The sequence below is a fragment of the Lacerta agilis genome, chromosome 1 (assembly GCF_009819535.1).
Source record: "Lacerta agilis isolate rLacAgi1 chromosome 1, rLacAgi1.pri, whole genome shotgun sequence".
NCBI lineage: Eukaryota > Metazoa > Chordata > Lepidosauria > Squamata > Lacertidae > Lacerta > Lacerta agilis.
Window position 1 is genome coordinate 94,173,087 of NC_046312.1, and position 12,559 is coordinate 94,185,645.

At 40.9% G+C, this 12,559-nt stretch overlaps 1 protein-coding gene across 1 annotated transcript in view; it reads right to left on the reverse strand.

The window, feature by feature from the left end:
• NCKAP5 (NCK associated protein 5) overlaps positions 1-4,476 on the reverse strand; it is a 546,232-nt gene extending 541,756 nt beyond the window's left edge. The window contains exon 1 of the mRNA XM_033163803.1: positions 4,141-4,476. The gene's annotated coding sequence lies outside the window, so the exon portion shown is untranslated. The remainder of the gene's footprint in view (positions 1-4,140) is intronic.
• Positions 4,477-12,559: the final 8,083 nt, after the last annotated feature.

Sequence of the window (12,559 nt, forward strand, 5' to 3'; positions counted from 1 at the left end):
TGTAAGTGAACATCTGTTTGCTGTTACAATAAGTGGATCCTGTAGTCCCAGCTTGGGCAAAATTCCCATTAAAGTCTGGATTTTGAGACCAGGGTTGGTGCCAAGGGCTCTGTGATGTTAATCAGGATGCTTCACATATGCTTACTATGATTATTTCTCCCATTCAGCCTTGTCCAGGAGCAACCATCCAGTTAAGGCTGTGCTGCAGTTCTAACCTAAATTGTTTGCCAGATAGGTGTATCTTTTAGGTAGGAAGGATCTATAGTTGGCACTGTAAATGTGCAAAGCTGACTCTTAAATGTTAGAAAATTATCAGGCATGTTTAGGTCTGCCCTGTACTACAGGAACCTGTGGCTCTCTAGACATTGCTGGATTCCAGCATAGCCAGTGATCAGGCCTGATGGGACATTGTAATTCAAGCATATATAGAAGGTCACAGGCTTCCTTGTCTGTTACACTACAAAGTTCAAGTTATATACCAAGACAGATCACATTATTTCCTCAGGAAGAATTACAGATACTATTTAAATTTGCATGTGTATGTTTGTTGACCAAACACTTCTTGTGCTTTGCACTACAGAATCTAGGAGAAGCAGAATGTGTTCAACAATCAGCATTGCTTTTGATTTTATAATCCCTGTTCGTAATGCACAGAAGCCCTGTCTGGAGGCATGGGTTTCACAAGGTACCATAGGTAGCAGAAAGATGTGTGTCCCCCTCCCTCAACGACCTACAGGCCTGGTTATAGCATACTTCGGCTGGCTGACTCTCCTGTGCTTGCTGTTCCAAGCCCAGCAGACAAGAAAAACATGCAATTTTATTCAGCCCATATCTAAATATACCAGAAAACCTTGCTAACCCACTGCAGGGCACAACAGGATGGCACTACGCCACAGTCTGGATTGATTTGTGGCACTCAAACTGAAAGATACTCGGAGTCCAGTGTGATTTTCATGCTCTTTATTCAGCTCATAGTAGTGAGGAATGCAGTTCCCCCAAAATGTTTGCTTTATATACACTATTTACACAATGGGCCCCACGTGATTGGCTAATTCCGGGATACTCCTGTATGCCAATCGGAATGCGGATTCACTTCCACCTGGAGCTGGATTGGGTGGCTCCTGCAGACCAATCAGACTGCTGCAATCTCAATCCTATTGTTCTGGGACCAGTCAGACTGCTGCAATCTCAATCCTATTGTTCTGGGACCAGTCAGACTGCTGCAATCTCAATCCTATTGTTCTGGGACCAGTCAGACTGCTGCAATCTCAATCCTATTGTTCTAGGACCAATCAGCCTGCTGCAGTTTGGATCCTATTCAACTCAGTACATAACACAAACCAAGCAAACAGAAAGAAGGAGAAGCAAATTGGCCATTGTCCTAATGCCTCACAATTGCTATGTGTATCTGTGTGAATGTGTGTGCATGTGATCAATCTAGAACGCAATAGGAAATGCAAATGTTGCTACATATTAACTCACCCGATGTCCTACAAATGTCATACCCTTTGGTTGGGTTTTTTAACCCCTGCAACAAACTGCTTCTGCTTTCAGAATATTTTTTTTTACTGCATCTGTCTACTAAACCTCTTCCCTAACCATCAATGACAGATTTGGACTGCTAACCCAGGAGAAAAGCATTTAGTTTTGTGTACGTCCTTCAGCAGCCTCCCAATAAAGAGTATGGCCAGCAAATGTATTGGAAAAAGTGAGTGTGTTTGAGGCATTCAGTTTCCTTATGGTTTTCTCTAGCATACCTCACAAATCCCTCTGGAACAGTAGCTCTTTTTATTTGTCCTTTGATGTGGCCTTATTGCGTGGCCATGTTGGAAAGTTAACAGGTTTTCATTTAATGAGGGGATGACCCCTCAGTTGGTCCACCCATCATTAAGTGGCCTTTGAGTTTGTAAATAATTGTCAAGGAGATATCAGCACTACTCTTGAATCTTTGTGGTGCTCAGAAGGAATGTTACTCTTAGGCATTATGCAACATAGCCCTACTTATATATTCTAATGTCCCTACTACATATGAAGAATTGCCTGTTGTGTTTTTAGTGGGAGTGCATGACACAAATAGGCACCATTGAGGAGAAGGCTTCATCCATATCACCACAAAATGAACTTTCCTTAACAGTGGGGCACAGAGAAGACCCTTCTCTGCAAATCTTAAAGCATAGCCAGGTTTGCTTTTCCCTCAAAGAGGAGTGTATTCAGCTATTTGAGTATCAAGCCTTTTAGCACATTCAAGGTTAGCATCAGTGCCTTTAAATTAGCTCAGAATCAACTAGGCAGCCAATGTACAGTAATTCATTTAGTGAGCCAATCTTGCTGGTTAAAATTCTGGCAGCTGCCTTCTGTGCTAATTGAAGCTTATGAGTCCTCTTCAAGGGCAGCCCCACATACAGTAGTCCACACAGGAAGTTTCCAGATAATAGACCACTGTGGCTAGATTACCCCTGGCCATAAACATTCATTGTGGGCAAACCAGCCACAGCTGGAAAAAAGGCAATCTACACCAATCTGCTTGGACCACAGAGACCCTTTTCAACTTCTGAGTTTCACTAAAGCCAGTCAATACCACCATAACTAAATCACAAGATCATTGTGCAGATAAAATGGGATAAACTATGTAAAGCCCCCCGAACTTCTTGGCAGTTGTGATACAAATAAAATACCATGGCAGGGTAATATTGCGGATAAGGCCGATGTTTTAAGTAAAGGGAGGCAATCCAAAAACTTCAGCTTCTAATCCCATCTCACCCTGTGTGTCTCTGCTTTTCTTAAAAGACATTCCACAAAATGTGATTATGTTAGTTAACATGTTGCTCTGTGAAGGTAGCTTTTAATATTAATCACACATATACATCATATGCCCATAAACATTCCCTATGAGCCTAATTCTACTTAACTCTAATGACGCGTAGTGCTGATTCAAACAAGCTGTTTCATTGAGCTCAACTAGACCTGCTTCATGAATAAGTGCCATTCAATCAGAGGAATGCTTGCAAACTTCCAGCCCCCAACTGTAGGATTTTAATAGGCAAACTTGCATTTGCACGTTTTCCAAGATGCATCAAAGGATCGTGGAATATTTGAACTCACATGTTGAAGTTTGTTGCAAAATTCTTTTAAAAATATTATTTTGTAGCCTGCCAGCATTTTGGGGGGCAATGGATACATGAGGCGTTGCTTAAATGTTTCCATTTGGCATATGCTCAGTGCTACTTATACATTAAAGATTAACAAGGCATATTTCACCAAAACCCTACTATTGAAACATGATCCCATGGCATGAAAGATGCTTTGCTTACATTGAAAAAAGATGAAGCCCCAAAGACTAGTGATAAGCAACTGAGATGGAAAGCAATCATCAGGCTTCTGCACTTTTGAGTGCTAGTATGCAACAATTGGAAGCAACCATCAGCCAGTAATCCTCATGGGTATCTAAATTTTGTATGCATCATAGGTCTATTTCATTCTCTCTCTCTCTCTCTCTCTCTCTCTCTCTCTCTCTCTCTCGATATAAATAAATAAATTGTGCTCTTACAAAAAGCCCATTTCAGGACAATGTTTGGTATATAACTTTTCAGTCACCCAGTTATTTCATCAAAGTAGCATACAAAGTGGGGGGAAATATTCCAATGTTTCAAGAGTTTCTCAAGTTAAAATAAAACCTTAAGTCAAACAGGTTTTTCAGTACCCTTTCATTGGCACTAGAAAGCAGTATGACAGTGATTAAATATGTGGTGGAGACAATAACGTTTCGCAGGTACAACCCAGGCAGCAAACTTTGTACTCTCAGTTGAACACCGCTAGGTGGAATTCTGAGGTGAATTTCATGTGTCCCAGATATTTGGATCCAAGTATGTCTTTAAAATGTCTGAGGAGATTCATGCGCCTATCACTCACTGTAATGGAACTGTGAGAAAAGTAGTATTAACATTTGATGGTGCATAGTTACTGGCTAACACAGTCTATCTATTTACAAAGATTGTCTCATAACTTTTGCCCAAATCACAGGATTAAATCAAAAGCATTCCTAGCCCCTTTCAGCACTGCCACACATTAAACAACCACTAATTCATAATGGGATTAAAAAAACATGCAGGAACAAAAACATTTCAAGAAGTTTGTCCTTACCTACAACAAGGCAAAGGCAGAGGAAAAGAAGGTCAGGGCTTTCATTTGACCAAGCTCAGCATTTTCACTTTCACTCTGTTAAACACTGTTAAAGATTCTTGAGGAGAGGGAGGAGGGAAGGTCTGAAGTTTTCAGATCTTCCTTCAGAGTTTTAATCATTCACTTCCCAAGATCCAGCTTAACAAATACCACTGTGTTCTGTCAATATTTGTATGCAGCTCCACAGAGGGCAAGCAGCCAAACACACATGGTTTAAAGAGCCAAGAGGAGAAAACTGACACCCGAACAAACACTCCCTGCTTTGTCTCTTTTAAGGTGGTGCTGAACATGTCATCTCAGCTTCTGACTGCAGATAGGCGCCGTTCACAGATTCCACCAGTTTGGACAAAATAAATAGCAGCTACGCATTACTTTAAAGATCTTGTTTGACAAACTTGAGGACTTTTGCATTGGAAAGTTTCTTGCAACAGTTTTGGGGGTGTGAGGAAGGATTGTTTTTGCCTTTAAGCAGCTGCCCTTTAAATATATTTTAATTGGCTGGAATTTGGAAAGAATCTCATTTGGCAGTAATTTGCATTTGAAGCACGCCCCTCAGCAGCTGAAACAGGCCCCAGAAGCTTCCTGATTACTTCATCAAAAGGAATTGCTAGAATATCGTTGCTAGAATATCGTTGGCTCATACATCTAGACAAAACTGTGTAATCAATAATTTTTGGCAAACAATTCTTAATTAATTTCAAAGGAATTAATAATTTTTTAAAAAAACAGAATCCGGCAGCAAAGCAATTAAGAAGATTGTAAAACTTGGAAGTGCTACTTTCTCTTTTTCAAACATTCCAGAACAGAATCAAATCTGCATTCCTTGTATGCAGAAAATAATTTTTATATTTCTTATTTCGATTTCTCCTCTGTAAGTGCTTATTGTTTGTGATATTGTAAACTAGTCATACTGATTGTATCTGAAAAATATGTTTACACCACATATTCTTTGCTGATCCCAGTACATTAGTTTTGGTTTTTTTGTATAATATTTGGTTTCTATATTTTATTAGTACAATATTTGGTTTCTGTATTGATTTAACCCTTCAGTATTTGTATCTTTACTGTTTCCTTTTAATCTTTGCCGTCTAGGTTCATAATTCTAAACATACTTACTTGGGAGTGAGTCAGACTGAATTCATTTGAACTTTCTTCTGAGTGACTGTGCATTGGGCTGGGAGGCAGAAGGTTTTTGTTGCAGTGTCATCCTATGAAAGTCTACATTGAATTTGGTCTTATTTTATTCCATAAGTCTTAAGATGTAGGTAAGTATGCAGAGGTATGTACTCTAGATGTGTCCTACCTGCTCAAAGTAAGGGCACAGCTAATTTTTTTAAAATGTTTAGCAAATATTGCTGAAGTATAGCCATTGTAAAAGCTGAGAAAACATACACCAAATAAATGCTTGGGACCACTTTGAGAAAAGAAGTCTAGGGAAATAACACAGTAGATATAAGAGCTGCAGTCTCATCTACCCAAAACTAAGCACTTTATGGTATCTTTATTCCCAGGGGAGAATTAAGAATGTGCCTTGATGTTTGCCACTGAATTTAGTCTGAATTAGATGTGCTTAACTTTGGGCTCAATGGAGCTTTTAGAATACAGCAAAATCAGAAATTCATGGTTTAAAGCCAATACATAACAGGGTGTTTTTTTCCTGAACAAAGTCATAGCATCTAAGAATATCTGGCTCCCCCCCCCCTTTTGTGTGTGTTTTGTAGTGTAAGTAGGAGCCTGTGAAACTGTAGCTGCTTAAATGTTCACTTGTCGCCATCACCACCATCGCTACCAGCGTATCAAGAAGAATGAAGGCACCAAAGAAAAGGAGATTATTCTCTGGCTGGAATACAATGAAGACTGTTTTCCATAAATATATGTTGACAGTCCTGATGCAGAAATTTTAACAACAGTTGCCAGGTGCAGAAAAATGAAGCACTTAAGGGTTGCTGTGTTGAAAAGGAAACACACATTATATAGGCAGAACCCCCCACTTACTTTATCAAAGAGTTGCATGATTTAACAAGTTGGCTGCGTGCAATTCTTTTGAAATTAATGCTTAAGAGCCTTGAAATTCTAAGCATTCACCATGCAATTCTCTTTGTGCTGACTTCCTGGGAAATTTGGTGGTTTAATGGTGGCCAGGAATTTTATAAATGCATATAGATCCCACTGAGTTGCAGAAAGGGTTCTCAGGTGGGTTTATCACTACATTGATGTCAGTTCTTATTTTCAACTCATGTTTCTAAGTTGGCAATTTATGGGAAATGTATGCTTATTATTTGGAACCCATCCCAGTCCCAACAAGCAGCAGTGCCACCACAGCAGTCAGGATGGCAAAGCAGTGACACACCACCTCAGATGCTGTGACTGGTAAGAGTAAGTTAGACATGACTGAAGTGCTTGTGGCCCTTGAAACTTAGTCTATATCAGGGGCATAGCTGTCAACTTTCGGATTTGAAAATAAGGGATCAGCAGCCTCACCTATGACAGTCACAAGGCAGTGGTGGGCGGAGCCTGAAGCAAAAGTGGGCAGAGCACATCAGCCACACATGCAAAATAAAAATGGTTAAGGATTCTCCTTCATTGGGAGATTTTTACACAGATGTTGGGTGTCATGGATGTATGAACTAATTTGAGATTCCGGCATTGCAGAGGGTTGGACTAGATGACCCTTGGCATCCAATGCTGCTCAGTGATCCAGACCAGATTTTTATTTTACCAAGTGTGTGGTGGGTGCTTTTTCTTTGGGGGGGGAGGCTGCTTATTCTCTGCCAACAGCTGAATAAGCCTCCCCCCCTGCGAAAGGAGCCAGGCTGCACGAGGCGGCTGTAATAAGAAAAAATCTGCCCTTATTCCCTTATGGGGTACACAAGAGCCCTTGCAAAGTCCTTTGCAGGTTCTCCATTGGTAGGAGTAAAAAACAGAGGCCAACCAGAGAAGATTGAGAAGCAAAGCAACTAGTAAGCTTGATCTTTATTGAAGCTGTTGCAACAGCAGTGATTTTCGGGGGGGGGGGGAGACCCAGAACAAAGCAGGCTGTCATGCTCTTATAAAGACATTTCAAAATCCCTACTTTGTCCATTGACAAAGTCCAGGGATGTCCTCTTCCAGGGATGTCCACTTCATACAAGCTCTGGAGCCAATTCAAAGCTCCACACGGCTTCAAAACTAGGAGCTCTAGGAGGGACCAGCGAGTGGCAGCCGAGGCAGCCAATGAAGGCTCAGCTCCCCTGCCTTGCAGCATCCAATCCCTAAAGGCAGGAGGTGGGATTTCTTCGCTGCAGCCTTTAACCCTTCATTGCCCGTGACTTGTGAGCCGGGCAGAAAAAAAAGCATTCAGAACTTGCTTTTGAATACGTGATTAAACGGGATTATCAAACAAACGGGATAAAGGCGTGAAAAGCAATTAAAAACGTGATAATCCCAGGGAAAACGGGACACTTGACACCTCTGATCAGGGGTCAGCAAACTTTTTCAGCAGGGGGCCGGTCCACTGTCCCTCAGACCTTGTGGGGGGCTGGATTATATTTTTTTTTGGGGGGGGGAAATGAACTAATTCCTATGCTCCACAAATAATCCAGAGATGCATTTTAAATAAAAGCACACATTCTACTCATGTAAAAACACGCTGATTCCCGGACCGTCCGCGGGCTGGATTTAGAGGCGATTGGGCCGCATCCGGCCCCCAGGCCTTAGTTTGGGGACCCCTGCTCTATATAATGATAGTAAAACCATAATTTTCCAGCAAAAAAATAACATAAGGCTTTTAAGGAAAGTAAAAGAATTATGCATTACTAGGATCTGCACCCCTACTCAATCCACTTGCCACCTCCTGCCACTTCCCACACATTAATCTCCTTTAGCTTTCCCTTTGCACTTCATGTAACTTCTAAGCTCACTTTCCAGCTTCCCAACCCCAGCCCTTGTTTTTCCTTACCCATGCCTTCTGCTCCACCTTCAGCTGATGGATGTTGTGGGTACCGGTATTTGCTTGTTAATAAAATACATTGTGTGAAGGTACTATTCATAGCTGTCAAGGTTTACCTTTTCTCATGTGGAAGCCTATTCAGCATAATGGAATTTCCCTTAAAATAAGGGAGAACTTGACAGCTATGACTATTTAATATTCCAGGGCTCCACATCCTTTATCTCTTTCACATGAGAAGGCTGATGAACGGAAGAGGGAGAAGTTTGAGAACAGCAAAAAGGTAGAAATACTGAAAGGGGAAAAGTGATAAAATTTTGAGTGAAGTGGAGGTGCAGATATACTGAGAGGAAAATGGCAGTTTCTCTCCCCCCCCCACCTGCCCACAGTAAAATATCACAAATGGGTGCAATACAGAAGCCAACACCAAAAAGCTAATAGAACAGAGCTTTTCTAAACTCCTTGCTGTACTCAAACCTTGTTTTAAACTGCCACTCCCCCCACTTCAGTGTCACTCCCTACTTCCTCAAACATCTGCCAAAGTTTTACCAGTAATCACCACTATCCCCTCTCAGTATTCCTCTATCCTTGCTTTATGCAAACCTTTGCCATTGTTTAAAGTGGCCACTTTTTCTTACTTAGCATCTTTTCATCCTCGCTTTACTCAAACCTCTACTATTGTTTCAAAGCACCATTTTTCTCTCAGTGAATCTTCATCCCTGTTTTTCTCAAACATCTGCCATCATTTAAAACCGCCTTTCTGCCACACCATTGATGGCTAGAACTTTCATTTATGCTCCAAGTTCCAAAGAATTAGCCTGTCATTTTAGAACAGAGGTCAATGTTGTTTTTGTGGTGGTGGTGGTTGCTGCTACTGCCATTATTGCCAAAGCCATAATGATTTCTAAACCCTGGCACAAGTATTTGATTACTGTACATGGCTTCATATAGATTTGTGATTCTATAAACAGACACATTCAGAGTTGCAAGCACATGAATGCATCTGGATAGTGAGATGGAAATATGAAAAAATTAGAGATGAACTTCAGAGTCTTGTAAAGCTTTCTTTTAAAAAAAGGGTATCTTTATGAGTCCCAAAATTCTTCTCCAGTTCAGTTACAATACAAGTTGGAGAATAATTTCTGACTTACTTTTCTTGTATAAAAGCTAAAAGGAAGTAAATTGGGGGTTGTGGTGTGGCTGGATGAGAGGACTGGGGAATGACTTCTAGTCAAATACAGTGGACGCTCAGGTTGCGAACGCAATCTGTGCGGGGACGCGTTCGCAACCAACGCCATGCCGTATATGCGATTTAGCGCTTCTGTGCATATGCAAGTGCTGGAACCCGGAAGTAACCCATTCCAGTACTTCTGGGTTCGGCGCGGAGAGCAACCTGAAAAGACATAACCCGCAGTGGCTGTAACATGAGGTATGACTTATGCTGAACTATTTCTGACTTTTTGAGGGGCTCTGACTTATTTCTGAGTAAATGTGATTTGGGCAGGGAAGAGCTGACCATCACTGGAGGCAAGGTGTAGCCAACTGCTTACCGTAATTATCTAGCCCTGAGCATGAACAACAAGCCAGAGGAAGACCAAATACACCATTTCAAATCTCAGCAGTGGGTGGTGGCACTACTTAGACCACCATATTCAAGACTGAACTGAAAAACAAACCCAGTACATTCTAAGAACAAAGTGTGATTGCATCTTTATACATCATCACAGCAACACAGTCTGTACACATTAAATACATGAATCACCAATCCCTTTTTAATAAAACATATTTTTGCTTTCAGAATTCATTTATGCCTGCTATGTATGTACAATTTATTGCTTAAAACCGTGGTCAGTGTATCTGAACGTTGGTCAGAAGTATAGGTGCTCATTGTTAATCGGGGCCTGTCAGGCCAAAAGAACTATCGGATTCAGCAAACTCTAGGGCAGCCCCAATGGATCAAAATGAATGTTAGTAATTTTATTTGACTCTGCATAGCCTTATCTACAGATAAGCTGATTGTCATGAGAAGACCTTGGCAGTTGGCTGCTAATGAAGGAGAAAGGCTTGACTGGATTATAAGAAGTTCTTGCTAGTCGATAAGGAAGGCCTTGGTTGGCACTTTAGCAGCTGGTAAAGCCATAATAATAAGCAGGCAGAAATGTGAAACAATGGCACTTGTTTTGAGACAATGCTGAATGCTTACAAAAACAAGTTGGAAAGGATGACAAGCTTACATTTAACATCAGTTGTGCTCTCCCCTAGAAAATGGAGGCAAACAAAACATGGTTCATGAAGAGAGCCTTTAACCATGAACCCTGGCTCAGGCAACATACTGAGTCAAACCTTGCCTTTGCTCAGCACAGCATAACAACAAAAAGGACAAAGCAGCTGGTAGCTTCTCTCTGGCTGGCTGCACAGTAATGTGGTCTGCTAAGCCATAGTTTGGCTTAGTATGATTTGTTAACCAGGCCATTGTCTCTACTGTCCATGTACTGGTCAATGTGTTTCCATTAGCCACTTTGGCTTATGGAAAAGCAGTACCATACCTGCAAAGAATCCTGGGAAATGTAGTTTGTTTAGGATGCTGAGGCTTGTTAGGAGACCCCTATTTCTCTCACAGAGCTAGAAGTTGCAGAGTTCCCTCAGAAGATGGATTGTAGTTCTGTCACTTGTGGGAACTGTAGTTCTGTTAAGCACCCTTAACAGACTACAGTTCCCAGAATTTTTTGGAAGAAGCCATGACTGCTTAAATTGATATACTACTACTTAAAATGTATAGTGTAGATGAGGCCTTAAATAATTTCAGTTATAATCTTGAATGTGTGATCTTTGTTGCTACACTTGTGTGTACCTTTGAACCCAGATTTGCACTCCTATGGCATCATGATATGAGGTCTGAAACATGGGGGCGGAGGAATAACCCTTAAATAATTTCAGTTATAATCTTGAATGTGTGATCTTTGTTGCTACACTTGTGTGTACCTTTGAACCCAGATTTGCACTCCTATGGCATCATGATATGAGGTCTGAAACATGGGGGCGGAGGAATAACCCTCAATTTCCATATGTGACATTCTAAGAAGGCTGCAAGAGAATGACTCATTGGGTAAAGTTAGCACTGTGGGAGCAGCAAGGAGTTTCCACATGATGACTCACAACTTGTAGGGTATCTGACCTTTAGCCTTCCACCTTTTAAATTAATATATGGATGGCCTAGGTTAGCAGAGTCTCAATGCAACAATGACAAACCTAAATGTTGTTGGAACAAGCCTTAGCAAAGCTGTAAACTAACAAGAGTTTTCTGACTGCTGTTTTATACACCCACACCCACCCACAAAAAGAGGCTTTCATAACTGAGAAAATATTTAAACACTTATTATTAAGTCGCTTAATAGCTCCAAGGAGAGTAAAAGTACAGAAGTGCTACTTTGAAATTTCAAACAGTATATATAAATAAAATGGCAGCTATCAGAGGAAAGATAATCAATCCTTCTGGAGCAAAGACATAAACAAGCAAGGACTGTTTTCACCGTTTCTAATGGCAATTCTCCACTGTCTTCCTTTCCTTCCCCAGGCTGCCGGTGTGTTGCTGGTAGAGGGGAGCAAAAGAGTTATACAGAGTAAGGGAACTTATGGCAAAGGAGGAACCCTGCAGAGAATGAGAATCTAATTTATGGCAAAGCAGTAACTCCACAGAGAATGGAAAACTAATTTTCTGCTACACAAATGCTGTGCATTTATTAATCAAGTTACAAAACACTTTTGTGGAAATATTTGGAAATAGTAGCATGCTGGGGGTGCAGACAAACTTTCCTAGGGCAGAAGTCAACTAGTGGATAGTGAGCCAAATTTCATAGTATATAGTGGAAACTGAACTGCAATGGAATGGAAACAGCACTGTTTGTGATAAATACAGGTTGAATCAGAAATTGCTGCCTTCTTACATCCCTAGTTGTGGCTCATCTGGCTTGTGCTGCACTCCGGTCCATCACTACATTTCACTGGCCTTTGTGTCATGATGCCTTTACATGAGTACAGTGGGAACATGCTCTTGCTGACATATCACACATTAGGTAGCACTTTTTGCCCTATTGTGTTTGTTCTCATTTGAAGGCTGAGCCAACATCATGTTTAACTCATCGTGTCTCCTCACACTGTGATTGGATCAGAATTAGATCATGGATTAGATCAGATTAGATTTATTTATGTATATAACTTCACACAAAAGGAGACCTAAGGTGTATGTTACAAGGGAGAAGAAAGTCAAAACGTCAAAGGTACAGCTTCAGACCACCAAAAAACTGGAAGTGCAAAAGTAAGAAAGGGTGGGATTAAATTAATCCAAATTATTTCCCCCTCAAAAGGCATCTGATTCCTGAGGTGACTCAAAATTTGATGCCCGATGCCCTGGAGTGATAATTTCAGCCTTAAAAGGGAAAAAAAGTTTACTTTAAC